Raw genomic sequence first — 20447 nt, forward strand, 5'->3', positions numbered from 1 at the left:
TTATTTTATACTAAATGGCTTTTTAAAGTTAATTTTAGCTGGCCACTGCTGCTAGCTTGTTATAAAAATAAGTTGATATGTAGCAAAATCTACATTTGAACTGACAAAATTTCATAAGAAACAATTCAGTGCACCATTGACCACCTCAATGTGTTTCACATTAATGGCAGATCGGATAAATGCCTGATTTTTGAATATTCATTTTGAACAATGAAATTAAAATAAAGTAAAATCTTCATGCAACTTGTGCTTTAATTCTAAATCAATAATTCCATCATTTTGAAAACTGTCAAGGAGAGACAATGTTTATGATAGGAAGGGGACATAAAAAGACAAGATTTCATATTAAATTAGTCTTAAATATTTTTCTAAGTGGATTTTTAAAATACACATAAAATAATTTTAGGAATTTGAGTTCTATGTGTAAAGTTCAAATCTGCAAATAAAGTTAAGGTGGACTCCAACTGGCTATAACATATGTTCGATATTCTACCTAAGTTGAGTGTCTGAGACACAGTGGGAGTTGCCTCTAACCCAAACTCCTAGTGCCCTGATCATGCTGACTTTTCAAAGCTCAAATTTCATCTACTCAGCTCTCTGAGGTCTCAGGAGCAACGAATGCACCTGGCAAATCAGTACCTTGGTGTCACCCTGACTGTGAAAGATTTGCAATTCTCAAGTTAATATTTTATTTCTAAATTTTACTTACCTGTTTAAAATTTTACTTTTTTCTTTATTCATTCATTTACGTTTATTGGCCAATATTTGTAAAGCTGTTTTCATTTCTTCACTTTTATAAATAATTTTTGATCCCTTGATTCCCAAGGGAGTCAGGTACCGTTGTCTTTGCTCTACAGCCCTTTGCCACGAGGTGGCAGTATAACTCTTTGAAAGCAAAAAACTTCCAAATGTTTGTTTCAAGATTTACGAAAACAAACACAAAACATGACTACAGCATTCTCTTATTTTACAACTCAACTTCCATACAGCTTTGATAACTTTCAAAATTTTCCACTGCGAATAAATATTCCTTAAGCGACTATAAATCATAAGAATTGAATTCATTATGTAAGAATGGCAATGTTGACATAGCAATAATCACACTAATATTATCTAAGGCCCTATTTTGTGCCAGATGTTAGGTGTTTTGTGAGCCACATACTAGGTGTTTTACGAGCATTGACTCAATGTTCACCACCCTATCTTTACTTAGGTACAATCATTGTTGTTCTTTGACAAATGAGAAAACCAAGACTTAAATTAGTGAAGGTATTTATTCAAAGTTGGAATTATTAGAAAAGGGGTTCTTATTTATCTTACCTTTTAAGATTGTGTCTTATGCTGTGTTTTATATTTGAATTAGAGTTGTACTTTATTAATATGACAATAATCTCCAGAGAGTACATTTTATAAAAACATTTCGGATTCCTCTGAAGATTAGAATTCAGCTGGTCCAGAACATGGCCTAGCAAACTTAATTTTGAGCAAATGCCCTTTGAGGTCCTTATCAACAAACAAGCTTAAAAACTACTGATTTAGGTTAACTGATCTATTTATCACCTATTTCCAGAACTGTACTTTTTAATTCAAGATTTATAAATCAAGATCACAAAACAAAATATTGTGAACTCAGGTCCTCCAATACTATGTGATGTCCCAAATTTTAAGGATTCAAGTGAGTAACGTATTGTAGAAAGCATGATATGTCTGTGTATTTTATGCTCTATCATAAAGATGTCCCAGTAGAATTTATACTATGCAATAGAGTGAAATCAGACCTAAAAGCTTTATCAATTTAATGTGTTTAAAATATCTAATGGGTATTTTAATGGTATATATAAACTATTAACAGTTCTAAAATAATGACCCTCTTATAAGGCATATAATAATTCGACTCCTTGATTTTGTAACCCTGAAGAAAAAGATGAACAGAGTATCAAAATCAAGTGATAACAGCTAGTAGAACATTTTCCTTTAGGTCTAAAATATTTATAGTGCCATTTGCATTTAGATCCCTTTCCTCTTAGATAATGTGTCAATATTGTTGTTTTTCTTTCTCTTTAGAATAAAAATGCTCTTCTAACTTAGATTCCTGTCTCCATCATCATCTCAAGAGACTCTAACTATATGATAATTTCCCGGAGAAAGATATTTCATTACCTCTGTAACTGTTAGGATTCAAGTACATGATAGAGTAGAAAATAATATTAAAAATATAATGTAGCATTGTAGTAAAATGTACTTATTACAATGTAGTTGCCTAATAGGCTATTATAGAAACATATTTTTAAAACAACACATTTTTGCCTTCTTTTTAAGATGAAGACATTGAAACCTAGACTCGCAGTGTTGGCCTAAGTTCACAATGGGACAGATTTGGGTCTGAACGCAGGGCTCCTGACTCCTAGAGCAATGCTCCATCAGAAATATCCTTCACTTACCCAAATGACTGGCAGAATTGACCCTTTATGGTTCAATCAATGAACAAGAAAATACATTTGAAAATAAACCTCACACTGGCCTGAGAAGATTTATTATAAAGGAATTTTCCAATAGAGAGATGACACCAACGATTGTGCCTTCTCTCTATTGGAAGATTACTTTATAATAGGTGACACCAACAAAAGAAGGCAAAGCCCTAGTTCTAAAAGTTGGCCTTTGGATGCCTTGTTGGGGCCAGTCAGGTTATCAATGTGAAGGCCATCACTCCCTTATTGTTTATGCTTGGTTGTTTCCCATGTGATTATTTTAATAGCCTTAAAGTTCCTTCACTGGTTAATATCAGAGTACTTCTAAGGCTATCCATTATTTCTGCTCCTTTTATATCACTTTGACAAGTATTTTAAAACTCTTTTATTTGCTATACCAAGAACTGCCACTAGATGACACTAAGTGACTAAACTCTTGAATCACTAGAAAACTTAACTGGGAAGTAGCCAGCATGAGTAGAGACTGTAATGTGAGAAACGCTGTGATAAGGCTGAAGTTCTGCTGTTTGTATACAAGTTTCAATTACCCTTTACTTTTAGAGTTTGGTAGTATATTTATTGAAAGTTTAATCCACAACTGAATTTTTAAAATTAATTTTTTCATGTACTTCTTATAATTCCAAATGAGATCTGTTTATCATAACATATTTAATAACACAAGTGCATTTTTATGACCGTTATTTTGCATAATAAGAACTATCAAAATATTTCCCATATTTGTTTGGCTCTTTCTATTCATGGAAGTGATTTTTGAAAAGAGAAATTTGATCCACTGTGAATTCTGGAAGGAAACACCTGAAGAAACCATTCTGTGACTTCCGCTGCTCTGCTGTTCTCTCCCTTGCTCACTCTGCTCTGGCCACGCTGGCTTTCTTGCATGTTTTCTAACATGCTAGAGACACTAGCCTTGAGCTTTTGCTGTGGCTGTTCCTCCTGAGTGAAAGCCTCCCCTTTGAGATGTTTTGGCAAACTCCGCCTTCTCATCAAGGTCCAGCTGTTCTGAAACACTAATGTCTCCCCCACCATCCCCTCCACCACCCTCATTCCTCTCACATTCTCTACCTTTTCCCTTTTACATAGTACCGATCACTTCCTAACATATCACCTAGTTTAATTATTTATTCTATCCAATTTTTATGGTCTGGCTCCACCTATTATAATGTAAGCTTCAGGAACAAGAATCTTCTCTTTTCTTTCTTTCTTTCTTTTTTTTTTTTTTTAAACGGAGTTTCCCTCTTGTTACCCAAACTGGAGAGCAATGGCATGATCTCGGCTCACCGCAACCTCCGCCTCCTGGAGTCAAGCAATTCGCCTGCCTCAGCTTCCCGAGTAGCTGGGACTACAGGCACGCACCCCCATGCCCAGCTAATTTTTTTGTATTTTTAGTAGAAACGGGGTTTCACCATGTTGACCAGGATGGTCTTGACCTATTGACCTTGTGATCCACCCGCCTCAGCCTCCCAAAATGCTGGGATTATAGGCGTGAGCCACTGCGCCTGGCCTAGGAATCTTTTCTTTACAGACAGATCACAAGCACCTTGAAAAGGGACAGGTGTGTAATAGACATGTAATCATATGTCATGAAATCAGTCAAGTATATATTGCGTGCCTACTATGATATGTCTAGATCTGATACAGAGAGGGAAAAAAAAAGGTTATTTCTCCCAGTGAACTACAGCAGAGTTAATTGCTTCAAGTTTGTGACTTGAGTTATATATATCTGTTCTTGGCATTTAATGTGCCCTAAATTAATGGTGAATAAAAACCTCCAGTTATATGATACTTTGCATTGGCCCCATAACCATAATATATACATAGTTTACACTTTATCTACCTGCACTTATTTTCTGATAAGACTAGAGGGGGAAGAAACTGCCTTTCTGTGTTTACCCAGCAATGAGAAAAGAAAGATTCCAAAGGAGAAGCAGCGCAGGAGCTGGTTAGAACTGAAAGCTGCAAGAATAGAAAGATGGGTCCCTACCATGTTGGCTTGCCAATGAGAAGACAGAACTTCGACATTACCACAAGGCAAGGCATTTCCAACGAGTTTTATTCCTGTCTAGGATTTTTAAAAAGGAGATTTTAATTGGTAGGAATGTTTCCACATTTTCAAATAGACTATTTCAGTATTGGGGAAATTGTAGGTATAGATACAACTGCAAGATAGAGAGTGTGAGGCTGTAAAATACTGCTATATCCAAGAAGGAGTTTAAGAATATTACTCGAAAGAGCCAGGATGCACACACTAGGCGCAGGGAGCACCGTATTGATCACTCGGGCCTGAGGCTGAGATCCAGCCAAGAGGACTGAATTAAGAACGTCTTTGCATTTCCACTTGAAATGTTCTAATAGGATCTTATGACAAAAATAGAGCATGAGAGAAGGGGGAAGGAGCTATAAATGGACATTAAATATGGGGTAATTAGGGTTAGGTCAATCTTCCTTAACAGCAGAGCAAACAGCATCTGCATTTGAAGAGAAATTGAACTATGCTGTTAATCCGGTCATCCCTACAAATAGCAACAAGGGCCATGATACAATAATATGAAAACTGAAACCAACCTTAGTCCCTGCCCTTATGCTAAACAATACTGAGACAAAACATAGTTTTATGTCACAGTGTTAATACTGGGGGCAAGTAAAAATAACCTATCTACCTGATCCAGGAAACGTTTGCTCCTAGGAAATAACACCGAACAAATTGAAATAAAGGCATGGACCATATAATGATGTTCCAGTCAAGGACAGATCACATATACAACTATAGTCTCATAAGATTGTAACACTGTATTCTTCTGTACCTTTTCTGTGTTTAGAAACACAAACGCTGACCATCTGTGTTACAATTTGCCTACAATATTTAGTACAGTAACATGCCATACAGGTCTGTAGCATAGGAGCAATAGTCAATACCATTTAGTATGTATAGTCTATACCACCTAGGTGTGTGTAAGTTCACTCTGATATCCACACAATGAGGAAATCACCTAATGATGCATTTCTCAAAACATATCCTGGTAGTTGGCCAGGTAGGTGGCTCACGCCTGCAATCCCAGCACTTTGAGAGGCTAAGGCAGGTGGATCACCTGAGGTCAGGAGTTCAAAACTGCCCGGACAACATGGTGAAAACCCATCTCTACCAAAATACAAAAAAATTAGCTGGGCGTGGTGGCACATGCCTATCATCCCAGCTACTTGGGAGGCTGAGGCAGGAGGTTTGCTTGAACCTGGGAGGCAGAGGTTGCAGTGAGCTGAGATCGCACCATTGCATTCCAGCCTGGACAACAAGAGTAAAACTCTGTCTCAAATGCGTGACTTTACCTTTATCAAGACAAAAGTATTTGTTCATCAAAACTCATTTCAGGATCTCCACCTAGTTGTACTCACGTATCCCAAATTATTATGCCATTAAGGCTGCCCAGTCCCAACCAGGTCCTCACCTTGCAAGACACACTTTAAATCACTTGCTAAGGATCTAAAGCTTCATAAATATCCCCCCCTAAATTCTACATTGTAAGTAAGATACCACTAAGATTCTGGCAAGCTGGAGTTCTATAGTAGAGCAAATCAACTTAGTTTTGCTTGATAACAGGGTGTTTGCTTGTTTGTTTGTTTGTTTTTTAGTGGGAGGAGGAGTTGGAAGGTCAGTGGCCAACAGATAGAACTCGCGCAGTGTTGAAAGACAAAGTGTCACCATCCAACAGCCTAAAACCACCACAAATACAGCTATAATTGAGCCAAGTTGATAAGGTTACTCATAATAACAAAGGAAAAGCATACCAGTGGGAATTGTGGGTGTATCTCAGTAAAAAGGCTGTTAAGAATGCATTACGAAATTCTGACTTTTGTTAGGTAATTTGGGGACAGCTTGAAGGAAGGAGTGCTTTGTTATATTTTGATCGTTTTCAGGAATTGGAGTTAATTCTACGACTGACCATCCTCTTTGCTATCTATTATTGCATAACAAATTACTACAAATTTAGCAGATTACAACTGCACATTTATCTTTCTGTCTCTGTGATTTGGCACTCTAGACACAGCCTAACTGCTTCGTGTGCTTCCGGGATTTTCCACAGGTCTGCAAGCAACATGTCAACTGCGGCTGTAGTATCGTCTCAGGACTCTACTAGGAAGGCTCAACTTCCATGCTCAGGTGATTATTAGCAGAATTCAATTCTTTACGAGCTGTCATACTGAGAGCCTCAGGCCCTTGCTGGCTGTCAGCTGAGGGCTGCCCTCAGTTCCCTGCCATATGGGCCTCTGCATACGGCAGCTTACTTGATCAAAGGCAGCAAGGTAGAGTGGGAGAGTCAGAACTAGTCAACAGAGTCTGCGGGCAAGTCGGGAGTCAACAATCTTACACAGCATAGTCACACAGTAAAATCACATTATCTTTGCCGTATTATTCTGGTTAAAAGTAAGTTAGAAACCCTGCCTATAATCAAGGTAAGGGGATTACACATAGGTGTAACGACTAGGAGGCAGGAATAATTTGGGTCACCCTGGAGTTGATCTGCTGCAGTATCTTCATGAATCTCCTCTAGAGTTGGGGAAGAAGAGAACACAGCTAAAGTTGTGACTGGCAAAGAAGCATCATGTATTAGCCAGGATGGGAGGACTTTGGTCATCTTTGGGTTTTGACAACATGCACGTTTTTGTCTATTATTAGACATAATTATAGAGTCATCTTGTTTTAGTCTTTATCCATTACAGTCACAGATGTTGGTGGCATCTATGGCATTGTCTGATGTTGTGGACATAAAATTGTGTTCAACAGAAGAGCAGACACAAGGTCAATAGCCAGAGAGAGCAAGGGCTAAGCGACAGTTCAAAGAACAGTTTTTAGCTGTCAGGGGCTGCTATCCTCTTTCTCACAATAAATAAGTGAGAGTATATAGTAGAAGAATAAAAAATCTTGGAAAACAAAGGAGAAGGAACAGAACAATCAGATCATAATGTTCTGGACAAGCAAGACTAATTATTAAAGTCAATCCTTTAGTTAAAGTGAATTTGAAAATGCTCTCAGGACCCTCATATATAATCGAGAGATTATCATGCATACATTTATAAAAGCTGCAATTATTCATGAATATTGTTTTATGCAATGATCTGAGAGTATATATCCTTTTAAATTATTTTTTATTTGGTTTTCAAAAGTCCTAAGTTAAAAAGTAATGGAAGATATTTGGCACAAAAGAACCTGACTTTATTACTAAACTAAAGTTTCTGTTGCCCAAAACTGGCATCATAGAAACTTCAACAAGCCTTTGTTATCTCAGAAAAAAAATGTTTAGAAAAAATGTTTGCTTATGAATTTGCAAATAAATTGAAGATGTGATGATTCGGATATAATCGAATGAATGATGTAATTATGCCAATGACGTTGCCAGAGTTGTTGATTTAACCAGAAATATAAGAGTTGTCATGGAAAGTGATTCGTGATTAGGCTAACATTTTTAGGTTAAGCCTCTTCCTCCAATGTACAGTAGTCAGATGCTGAAATTTTGTTTATATGTCACTGACCGTAATTATATACATTAAAAAGAGTCTCTGAGGAATCTGCAATCATGATATCAAACTATAATCACTGCTCCTATACAGAAACCTTGACAAGAGAATATAATAATAAATAGCACCAGTAGCATTTCCAGGCAACCCATAGTCACAATGTCAAGAATTATTCCCCAGTCGGTTGTCTTTTTCAGGCCATTTGAAGCATTCCTGCTGGTACCAAAGCTGTGTCCTTGAGTCTTTGACTACTTAATTTGTTCCACACTTTCCAAGTCAGATTAATTCTTCTGCAGAGAAAAAAACTTTGCTTCCCACTCTTACATTTGCTCATTAATCAGAGTTTTTTTTTCTTTTCTATCTACTGTTTTTGGAGTTTTTGTCTCCTATCATTCATACAATAGCCCAAAGAGGAGTCAAAGCAGAGTTCTCCCTTTATATTCTGTTTTTCTTCTTTGCTGTCTGATTACCTGTTCTTTAGAAGAAATGTTCCTACCATTTTCATATCGTCCTTGAAAACAGCCCTGCTCATGCCACAGTCCCCAATAAGTACTGTTCTGCTATACATTAGTTCCTTCTTGTCTATGGGGAATACATTCCAAGACTTGCAGTGAATGCCTGAAACTGCAGATACTACCAAACCCATAGACGCTATGTTTTCTTTTTTCTGTCTGATAAGCAGATATCATAGTGTGGATTTGTTGGGCAAAGGAATGTTTCATGTCCTGGGTAGAATAAAACAGGATGGTGTGAGAGTTCATCATGCTACTAAAAAAATAAATTTATGCTTTCTTCAGGTTAACTTGTCTTTTGCTGTAAGAGTCTTGGCCATTTCCCTTAAGCTTATGAATTGTTTATCTCTGGAATTTTACATTTCACATTTTCAGACCATGGTTGACATCAGATAACTGAATCTGCAGAAAGCAAAACCATGGAAAAGTGGGCATTCTTCTAGTTTTATAGTACCCTGCTCCTGCTTACATCAAAGCACTTGTCATATTTTACTGATCTCTCTTTCCCTCTTCTAAGAAGAGTACCCAAAACTTATCAACAAGCAAAAGAGATTGCAATGTTTGCTTTCAGTGCTTTTGTTGAAGATTGTCAGACCCAGCCATGACTGAAAGGGGCCAACATACAGCTTAGGCTGTGGCTTCAGAGGGTGGAAGCCTCAAGCCTTGGCAGCTTCCACATGGTGTTGAGTCTGCAGGTGCACAGAAGTCAAGAATTAGGGTTTGGAAGCCTCCACCTAGATTTCAGAAGATGTTTGGAAATGCCTGGATACTCTCAGGGGTGAGGCCCTCATGCAGAACCTCTGCTAGGTCAGTATAGAAGGGGAATATGGGGTCAGAACCCCCACACAGAGTCCCTACTGGGGCACTGTGTAGTGGAGCTGTGAGAAGAGGGCCACCATCCTCCAGACCCCAGAATGGCAGATCCACTAGCAGCTTGCACTGTGTGTCTGGAAAAGCTGCAGACACTCAATGCCAGCCCATGAGAACAGCCAGGAGGGAGGCTGTGCCCTGCAAAGCCACAGGGACAGAGCTGCCCAAGACCATGGGAACCCACCTTTTGCATCAGTATGACCTGGATGTAAGACCTGGAGTCAAAAAAGATCATTTTGGAACTTTAAAATTTGACTCCCCCACTAGATTTCGGACTTATGTCGCCCCTTTAACCCCTTGCATGGCCCTTTGTTTTGGCCACTTTCTCCCATTTGAAACAACTATATTTACCCAATACCTGTACTCCCATCGTATCTAGGAAGTAACTAGCTTGCTTTAGATTTTACAGGCTCATAGGCAGAAGGGATTTGCCTTGTCTCAGGTGAGACTTTGGACTTTAGACTTTTGGGTTAATGCTAAAAATGAATTAAGACTTTGAAGGAGTGTTGGGAAGGCATAATTGATTTTGAAATGTGAGGACGTGAGATTCGGAGAAGTCAGTGGTGGAATAATATGGTTTGACTGTATCCCCACCCAAATCTCAATTCAAATTGTATTTCCCAGAATTCACATGTGTTGTGGGAGGGACCCAGGGGGAAGTAATTGAATCACGGGGGCTGGTCATTCCTGTGCTATTCTTGTGATAATGAATAAGTCTCACAAGATCTGATGGGTTTATCAGGGGTTTCTACTTTTGCTTCTTCCTCATTTTCTCTTGCCACCACCATGTAAGAAGTGCCTTTCACCTTTCACCATCATTCTGAGGCCTCCCCAGCCATGTGGAACTATAAGTCCAATAAAACCTCTTTTTGTTCCCAGCTTTAGGTAAGTCTGTATGAGCAGAATGAAAACAAATACCATAATAGAAAATAGAACTTCTCTTCCACAAAGTGAGCCATAAAACTAAGACAGGTTGCCCTCTCCCATCTCCCTTCTCCCTTGAAGACCCTATTGCGCCAAACCCTTATTGGCTCCAATAAAGATAGCACTGTATGCAAGAAGTCACGGAAGAGAGCCAGAGACTGCGAATAGGGTTTCTTGAGGACTTACGTACAGGGGCAGTCCAGTGTGACTACTGTTTGCCAAAAGCATGTCGTTTATGCAGCATTTCCACTTAGCACCCTCTGCCTAGCAACTTCCATTTAACCCAAAACAAAAGGCCTCAATCCCCTGTATGCCCTGCATTCTGAGTGACGGGCCAAGCGTTCAAATGTCCTTTATAGATAAGGAGTGAATCTCCATGTTGGCTGTTTCCAGATTTCTTAGCCCAGAACTCTGAACCAACGCCTTTCTTAGACCATATGATCATTCTCAGGGTGTGCTTCAGTTATGGCTGTCAAACAGACCCTCATTTCAGAGGGGTACTGCGCTATATCCAGGAGGAGGGAATGCTACATAGAGAGAAAAACCTTGCTGGGTTTTCCTCCTCAGTCTATTATCATTAGGTCATACCATCATTGTCCAATCACGTTTCTACCTGGATGGGCATTCTTCATAGATCCTAAGCACAAAACAGGTCTTCTCTGAGCCTTTGAGTCTTTATTTCTAAAGGTTCCCATGTTACATAAAACTTTGATTAAATAAATTTATGCTTTCCTCAGGTTAACTTGTCTTTTGCTATAAGAGTCTTGGTCATTTCCCTTAAGATGGGTTCAGGAAATGTATCACAGCCTTCTGCCCCTATACTAATTTACTACTGATTTAGATAAGTTACAGCTCTGCAAAGATAATAACCAGCCAGTAGATCCAAATGATCCTTTTTTTATAGCAGTGTGGTTTTGTTGCCACAACTTTTGTAAGATATTAACTAGGCTTATAAATTAGCAAGGTTGTGGGTCTCAGTCACTGAACCTAGGAGAGTGGGAGGAAACTCTTCCTAGGCTCAGTGATTGAGGCCCACAAATCAAACTGTTAAAAGATGATTAACAAGAGAAAAACATATTTTAATTACTTACATACATAATGAAGTCTTACAAATAAATGAGATTCAAGCAGGCAGGCGTTTGAGGCTTATAAAGCATTTTACGCTAAACAAAGGAAAAGGGGTCTGTGGCTTCTGCACAAGGGAGGAGTGTGATGGGAAGGTAAGAATGGGGAGAAATGTATGGTGAATAAGGGTTGTCTTATGCAGATAAGAGTTGTTTAGGTGATAAGAGTTATCTCTGGTATGAGACGCAATTACAAATGTAAATTTTCTTTAAACATGGAAATGATTTTCTTTACAAAAGGGAAAATTTATTCTCTATTTTTAGGCAGTTAGGTAAAGACAGTTTGTTCTCCGTCTGCTGGTTCCCAATTGTCTTCAGCTCAAAACAATCCATATGCCAAAGAGACTATACTGGGGTGGCATGTTCTAATCGCCTTCCTTATTCAAGCGTACCTTCTTTCAGCTACTCTAAATACTTACTTCTTTCTTTGAACCACTCTTACGGTCTTACAGATTCTATCACTATGGAGATAATTAAATATGTGACGTGTGTTCACTTCATGATCATATGACAATTACATATTTAACTTTTTTTTTTTTTTTTTTTTTGAGACCATGTCTTCCTCCATTGTCTACGCTGGAGTGCAGTGGTCCATCATGGCTCCCTGCCACCTCTGCCTCCCTGGCTTAAGCAATCCTCCCATCTCAGCCTCCTGAGTAGCTGGAACCACAGGTGTGCACCACCAAGCCTGGCTAATTTTTTGTATTTTTGGTAGAGACAGGGTTTCACTATGTCCAGGCAAACTTTTTGAAAATTATGCTTTAACACCACTAATCTCTTAAGGTCTGTGCCTTTCAGCCCTGTGCTTACAATGTTTAGAATATAACAAGGACTCAGGAAATGTTTATTGAGTGTTTGTACTGAATATTACAGAAAAAGAAACTGGATTTAGGATAAGAACTTGCTTAAATTCAAATGGCTGTTGCTGTAACAGTAAAACTGGATTGAAAACTTACATTTTTAAATTTCTAGTCGAAGGACATTAGTAATGGAACATGACAGCTTGAACACCATATATAGGACTGGATATTCAAATACTATGGTTACCACATGCTTGGAACAAGATATTCTGTTACCTGAAATAAAACTGAAAAAGAGTATAACTGCTTTAGACTTTATTATAATACGCAATCACCTTTATGGATGTCAAAATTATGTATAACTGTAATGTAAAGTAGGTAGTTAACATAACAATATCACTCATTGCATATTTATTGAACAGTTTTATTACTGTTGTACCTAGATATTAAAATTTCAATAAGAAAATGTAATAAATATGTTATTTTTAGAAAAAGAAACACAGCAGGTTGAAACAGTGCCACATTTTTTAATGTTTATGAATCATAATATTTATATCACGGCTTCAAAATGTGCATTTGTAGAACAAAAGAGAACATTACACAATCTGGCATAAAGTTACATTATTTTTCAGAAAATAAATCTAAAAATCTGGCCAAAATAATACCTTCAATTTGGTTATGTAAAGAGAGACAAATAAATGTTTTTTTAAAAAAACCTTAGAGTTATTATGAAAGAGTTTCAGGAAAGTGATTTTTTTTTGATTTTTTGGAATTTCTTAAATAAACCTACATGCCATTATAATCACAACATTTTATTGACATGTTACACTAGGACAAAATATGATACAAAGAACAACCTTTTCCCTCTCTAAATACATGTCTGATAAGGGCTCTTTTATTTTGGTTATAATTGATTCTTGGAGGATCCTTAATTTTGAAGTTATTTGTAAGACTAAGCATTCTGGTTAGAGGTAATACTTTAGGTTCATATTCTTGAAGGAACTTGTGAACCTAGCCTAAATTTTAACGGAGGCATGGTGAGATATGTCTAACCCCTTGTCTCTATCTTGGCCTGAATTCATTTTTTAAAAGATATTGGGGAGGATTTCCTTTGAGAGTCAAAAGACTTAGAGTTAAGAAATTTATAGTCACTTAAATGTTCCAGACCACACAAGAATGGAGGCAGGTAGGAACTCACTAGCCTTTAAAACCATTTTAAGCAATGTAAGAGTCAAAAAATGAAAACTAAAAATGAGATTATACAATTGACCTAACTATAAATTCTGTGCATTGAACTGATGTAATCTTGGCTTGTAGCAATTAGCTATACAAGACGTAAGCACTTTGTTTAGGCATCTGTGTGCATGACCTTGATTTGGAAGATCTGGATTAATTGTTTCCCTCAAAACCCAGCCTTTGCAATCTCACATGCCCACCTCTTTGGAGATATTCCCGGGCCTGGAGGGACTGAATTGTTTTAAATTCTGGAGGTAAAACGAAACATAAAAAATCAGCAATGTTTCAAACAAAAAGTTCCTAAGCCTTGCCTAGTTTTGAAAATGACAGGGAAGGAAGCTGACAGGTAGTTAAACATTTAAGCTATTCAGTATCAAGGCATAGAATAAATTACACTAATTCAGTTACAGGCAAAATTATTAAATGGATACAAGCTTGTCTCTGTGTCTCATGAAAGCAGTTTACTTTCATTTTCCACTTTGCCCAAGTTTAAAGACAAGGTTTCAGTTAACTTGAGTTTGGTGTTAGATGCTGGAAGGAATTGGTGCTTTCTCTAGATTAGCTATATGTACCCAGGAGTCAAAGCCCTGTAACTTAACAGCACATGGATTAGTTACCTAATAAGATTACCTGGTAAGTTACTTAATTTGATTACCTGATAACGAACTTATCAAAGGTCTGGAGGTGGTGATCCTGGAGACCAGGACCTGTCTAGAAGCTGAAAAATGAATTTATAACCTTGTGGTGATTACTTTTTATAGCTTTGATAAATCCCAGCAACAACCCAGAGATTAAAACTAGGATTTGATTCTGAGGTTATTTGTCCAAGGTGTTAAAGGCCCACAATATTTGATCAGTATGGAACCACAGGTTATTGTAAGCAATAGTTTCTTATTTATCTAAAGTGGTAACACTCTGCAGTCTGATTACCTCTCCTATGGAAAACCCACTTAAATAATCTAAAGTTAAATTTGATGAAGAGAAAAAGAATAATTTGATCAGACACTGGAAAAGTGTGTTTGAGGTTATGATATAGCAAAATAACATGAAAACTTTTCCAGTTACACTGAAGATTTTGAAACATCAAGGAAAACCAAGAGTCCCATGGCTGCTTTTTGAAGCTTTCTCCTGTCATGGGCAGATTAAGAAATAAAATACACACCCAGGAGAGCTTGCCTTTCAGAAGAGTCTGGATCTCTATTAGTACATTTCTTGAGTATCTCAACCAAACCACCCTGAAACAGAGTGGAATTTTTCATTTTTCCCCTGAGTTGTTTCTCTACCTTTGTCTTAACTGACTGGCTGAACTGCACACTCTTTCCTCCTCTTTTTCTCCATTGCGCCACAAGCAGACAGCACTACTTGCAAGTCATGACAAGTTAAATTAAAGAACGTAGTCAACAAACGCCTTTATAAACTTTTCTGAATTCTCTGAAAACTGGCCACATTTTTCATTGTATAAAGCCAAATTACACATAGAAAATGGTACACCCTAAGCGTTCCTTTATTTCCATCAGCTACTGCCTGCCATGGACGCACGTTTGATTTTAGGGGCTGATATGGGGCCCCACTCCTGGTTTTACTTGTTGGGCTTACTTTCTTGAGAAGAGTGTGTATAGGCTGAGGATAGTTATTTAGGCTGGTACCTGAGGACCTTGGGGTGAAATTCTTTATTAGAGAACTGACAGGACCCCCCCGTCAGAATTGGGGAACTGGGGAGGCTCTAGAGAGGGTATAGGCCTTCTAGGCCAAGCATCTAGGAAGGGTTCCTCTAGGCATGGCTTCCCGGTGCCTGGAAGTAAAATGAGCCAGGAAGAAGATGTAAAAGCCTCTACATAAGGGACCTCCTCCCAATTTCCTTCTATAGAACAAATCTAATTGTAAAATAACAGTATAACGTTTGTCCCAGGCCTAAAACAGATCTGTTTATTTTCTAATTGGTAACAGACCCAAACAGTGTTGCATTAGAAAATGAGTTTCAAATTTGAATTTGCTCCAAGAGCCTAAAAAACACCCCAGTGTGGGATGCTCATCATTTCTCCCATGGATTGCTACAGGACTCCAAAGTTTCTCTAAATCTAGTGAGAGTAAAAGCAACTGGCTCCTTGCAACTTTTCCTTTTTAGATTCTCATAGAAAATGACTAAAACATTAGAAAAATAAAATTATTGTATAGCCAATAAAAATGAAATGCAATAGCATTCTTTTTATTAATTCAAGAGATTTTGTCAACATTTTTATTTGTTTTCATTTGGAACTAGAAAATGATTTTTAAAAAGCAAAAGACATGCAAGAGGTTTTTAAATGGAAGTCAATGGAGATATCCTACACTGGATTATTTTATGCCTCAGCCACACCTTTCTTTAAAATTTTCATTTTGTCTCTTAATCTCTTAATTTCTTAATTTCAGTCATGACCCAGATCTACTACATGTGCAGTATTCACCTATGCCTACCTATGTGTTACCCCCACGGGATTTCAGACCAAAGGGAACTAATGGAAATATGAAGTTTATGCTGCCTGCTCTGCCGTGAGCAATAAATGATTCAAACCCATTTGGGCTTGCTGACTACCTTTCAGACAAATATACAGAAGTATACCAGCTGAACAGGCACTGCTGCTTGGGAACCACTTCACTACTTGGCAGATTAAAAAACCAATCATATGCTTACCAGATCATTTTTAATAATTTTGGACTGATTTCCCTTTTTCAGTCTTTCATCCTTACAACTCTTTCTCCACACAGCACCCAGACTAGACTATTAAATTCTCATGATGACATCTTTCCTACTTAGAAACCTTCAGTAGCTTCTGAATGCTCTACAATAAAATCCAACTTTCTTATCATGGTTTACAATGTGTATGATCTGGCTCCTGCTTTCCCCTCAGATCTTATAAAATAATTCCTAGTTCAGAAAACTTTGAGTCTCACTGTCTTCCTTTTGGTGCCTCAAACTAGCTTAATGCTTTTTGATCTTCCCTCAAACTTTATATAATCTGCTTTTCATTCTTTTGGCCTCTGGTTAGATGGTATCTTCTTGTAAAAGCTTTCAGTTCTCACTCTGTGTAAAGCATTTGTTCTACAAGATGCCTTCTATTGCATCACCCAGACAATTTATTTAATCCTCTTTATTTATTGTTTGACTTAGTTACTATCTCTCTACTCCCTACTGGATATAAACTTTTAGAGTTGAACTATCTTGACTATTTTTATTCATCAATCTTTCTTTAGGACTGGCACATATTAAGTATTCAATAATAGTTAGCTTTCATCATTGCTATTTTAAGACAAATTATTGATTGTACAGAATGTTCTGGTTCCTTTAATCATATTCTCTTTTCAATCTTCATAACAAACTTATGAGATAGAGTATTCTGATCCATATATCCACATGGTTATATAAATGCATGTGTCCATATCCATATATAATTATATCCATATATAATTTTTTTGTTATGGGAGCTGAAGTCTTTCCAGGATTATATTAACTAATAAGTAATGATAATATGAAGCCAGGATTAAAACCGAAAGAGTCTGTGGCCAAGGCTCATCAGTCTATTTTCAGTTGATTTTTGGAAAATTCTATATTAGTTATTCCTGTAACAATTTATGATAGGAAATTAAACCAATACTGTACTGATAGAATTTTCATAACTAAGTAACTGTTAAAACTTGGATAAATTATGTTTTATATATATATATATGTAATGTGTATGTGTACACACACACACACACATATAGGTGCCGGGGTTCATCCCACAGACCCCACCTGCACAACAGATGAATAAATGCACTCAGACACAAATTTCCAGTGAAGGAATGGACTAAGGGGTCATGAGCCACTCACAGAGGGAGATCGCAGCTACACGACACTGCCTAGTTCACCCTCTCCCCATTTATTCAGCATAGATTTAATAACAGAGGCTCTAAGTCAACACACTTGTAGAGGATGATTAAAGGCTGGGTTCTGATGCCCAAAGCAAACACCATTAGTCAGTAATCTCCCTGGTTGATCTCCCCCCAAAGAGGACCATCCAGCTCAAAGGTTAGTTTTAGGACCACATGAGTAAACAAGCTAGCTAATTTGTTTATATTTGCACCCTAATCTCTCAGGCTCCTGCAAAGAGACTCTGGCTGCCTTCAGCCAAGAACTACAGAAAAATCCCTTAGGCCTTCCAAACAGGGTTGAGGCTATATTCTATAACTGTCTCAACTGTTTTTCCCTTAATATTTTTGCCACCACCCTGAGTGAATTTCCACATGTAGGTATGTGCAAAATACTAGCAAAAAAAATCCAACTCTTTAAGCAATTCATAGTATTTATTATAGAAATAAAAGTTGAAATCAAGGGAAATAAAAAATATTCAGCAATTTTCTATTGTATGCATATCCTTTTATTAGCTTTCTATTCAGGGGATTATTAGAAAGACATAAAACTTTTTTTCAAATTGGAAAGGTGTTCAAGAATTATTTTTTGAGAGGCAAAATTTGCATCAGGATTGATTTATACAATTATTATATACATTAATGTCCTATAATAGGGATTATTAATATGTTTAAAGAATTAGGTAATGATTATTGTTTTCATGGAGAATTTAGAACAATTAAATGTGAATAACAATAATAATATTTAGCTATAAAATGCTCTTGGATATTTTTATAGTACTTTCATTGACTTGTCAGTGTCTTGAACAATTGTCTATGACAGTGTTTCCTGACAAATCTGTGAGAGTTACAAAGAGTATAGTTTCAACAGAAATATGATATATTTGATAAATATGTATTGAACCCAAACTCACTTTCCAAAGTTCATGCTAACGGTTTGTTTCATAAACAAAAGGTCAAAAGAAAATTGTTTAGAATATAAGCAAGAAAAATCACAATGAATGTAACAAAATTTGAATGCACATTACTTCAGCTACAGTCTCAACGAATATCTAAGTTCATTTGAATAAATAAAGAACATTCTAAGAGTCAAAGAACAAATATGTATGGCATGGCTCTTGAAACATTTTATGTATAAGCTTACTTTAGTACTTCAAAGATCATTTTGAATGATCTTTGAAAATAATGTTTCTTAAAGTGATTTAATCAGTTTCTACCTATATTATATTCCGATCACAGTGTTGTTTTATACCATTTTAAGGTACTCTCTGAACCACCAGCTTCCCGCAATCCTCTAAACATTTGCTTATCTGTATATTCTAATTCCATGTGACAGACATTGTCTTTCAACTTGGTGACTTTATACCAGCATTTATGCTAATATAAAGAAAATTATTACCAACAACCCTTGGACTTCTCCACATATTCTATATAGTAGGTATTACCCAACTTCTCTGAATGCTGGTGACACACACATATACTTACTAGGCTAATCTCAGTCAAGAAGAGTTGGACTTTGAAATAAGGCAATGTTTCAAAAAAGCTTTGTGAAATATAGCATTTCAGGCAAATGTAAGGTGTTATAAAGAACCTGATGTCACCAAATTTTTTCCATTACATTTATTGTGCAACTGGAATTACAAGCAAAAGATATTAAATGATTGTTCTAGACTTTGGTTTTCCCTCTGATCCTTAGAAAATTATGCCTCATTTTGTCACCAGTGATTAGGGTGCAGAAGACCATATTTGAAACAAAGAGTCTACATTGGGGTCAAATGAATGTCTAAAGTTCTAGGAGCAGCAACATTTCAAACAAAAAAGCTGGATGTAACTTCATTCTGGTTCTACAAACTTATCTTATTATTATTGAAACAATATCTCTACTCAGTCCTGAAACTGGTATTCAATTATTGAATGCTGCCCTATGTAGACTACCAAACTTATTTCACAACCAACAGGAAGATGGCAGGGACTTCTGAACAATTCAAAATGCGTATATAAGCTGAATGTTCAGCAACAATTAAAATAGTACAGTAATGAAAAACAGTCTGTTGGTGGAGAAAAGTAGGTTATAGAATTGTTAAGTGCTTATTTACCATGAGGAATGTTGAATTTGTAACCACTCAATTTAGTCTTTGTTTTAAGCTACCCACACTTCACAAAGGCTTTTCTTCCTCAACAACTCATGGCTAGTTAAATGCAATTAAGTATTTAGGGTGCAATGATCCCCACTATTGCTTTTATTGGACCCATTTTATATACCATTACTGCAGTGATTAATTGTCCTTTAATTCCTTTTTATTTAGTTAAGAAATGTTTGCCCAGCTGTTCAAATATTTTATAAGCTGTAACTAGAATGTGGGCTCATAAATTACTTACTTTATTTTTCAAACGAAACTAGTGATTATTTCAATAGGCTAATTCAAATACTCTGATGTGCTTAAACTATTGCCATCTTACAGATGGGAGAAGATCAAATAATGCCTAGGAAATGGACTCTGAGCTTTTCCACAGGCTTTGAGTTCTTCACATTTTTATATTAAAGATGACCCTGAAAAGAAATGTGATAGGACTTCTGTCTTCTTGCAGAGATGGGCAAGATAATGATATGAGGCAGTTCTATACCTATACTTCTTCTCTAGGTATAGTAAAATGATGGTTCTAGACTTTAATTTTTGCCTTTAGACTTTAATTTCTTGGAAAATTTTGCTTCATAGCTAAAGAAGAGTCTGGAATCACTGAGTGTGCAGAATGCATTCTGGTGTAGATATTTAATTGCATATGAAAACTACAGATCTGTGATTCAACCAGTATGTGAAATCACAGATCAATTTAATAGTTACCTGGAAAGCCCTACAGCTTTTTATTAAAGATAGCTAAGGATATTTTACCAGGTTCTCCTCCCTAAGCATTTGTGGAAGTCACTGAGAAAATGAAATATGTTTCAAAATGCATTCTGGCTGTCATTTGCCAGATCTGCCAGCCTCCTTTTTGCAGTCACTTGATCCACTCTTATAAGTTTTTCAGCTCCTTCTTAGTAATTCCATGTCACTTTATTTTACTGTTTCCAGCAGATATCTTTAAGCCTATGTATTGCTT

The 20447-nt window shown here is 36.8% G+C and overlaps 1 long non-coding RNA gene across 1 annotated transcript in view; it reads left to right on the plus strand.

Moving 5' to 3' along the window:
* LOC100388832 (uncharacterized) overlaps positions 1-20447 on the plus strand; it is a 107519-nt gene that overhangs the window by 19153 nt on the left and 67919 nt on the right. The window contains exon 2 of the long non-coding RNA XR_004728358.3: positions 6566-6642. This is a non-coding gene — a long non-coding RNA (uncharacterized LOC100388832). The remainder of the gene's footprint in view (positions 1-6565; positions 6643-20447) is intronic.

The sequence above is a fragment of the Callithrix jacchus genome, chromosome 11, assembly GCF_049354715.1.
Source record: "Callithrix jacchus isolate 240 chromosome 11, calJac240_pri, whole genome shotgun sequence".
Lineage (NCBI taxonomy): Eukaryota > Metazoa > Chordata > Mammalia > Primates > Cebidae > Callithrix > Callithrix jacchus.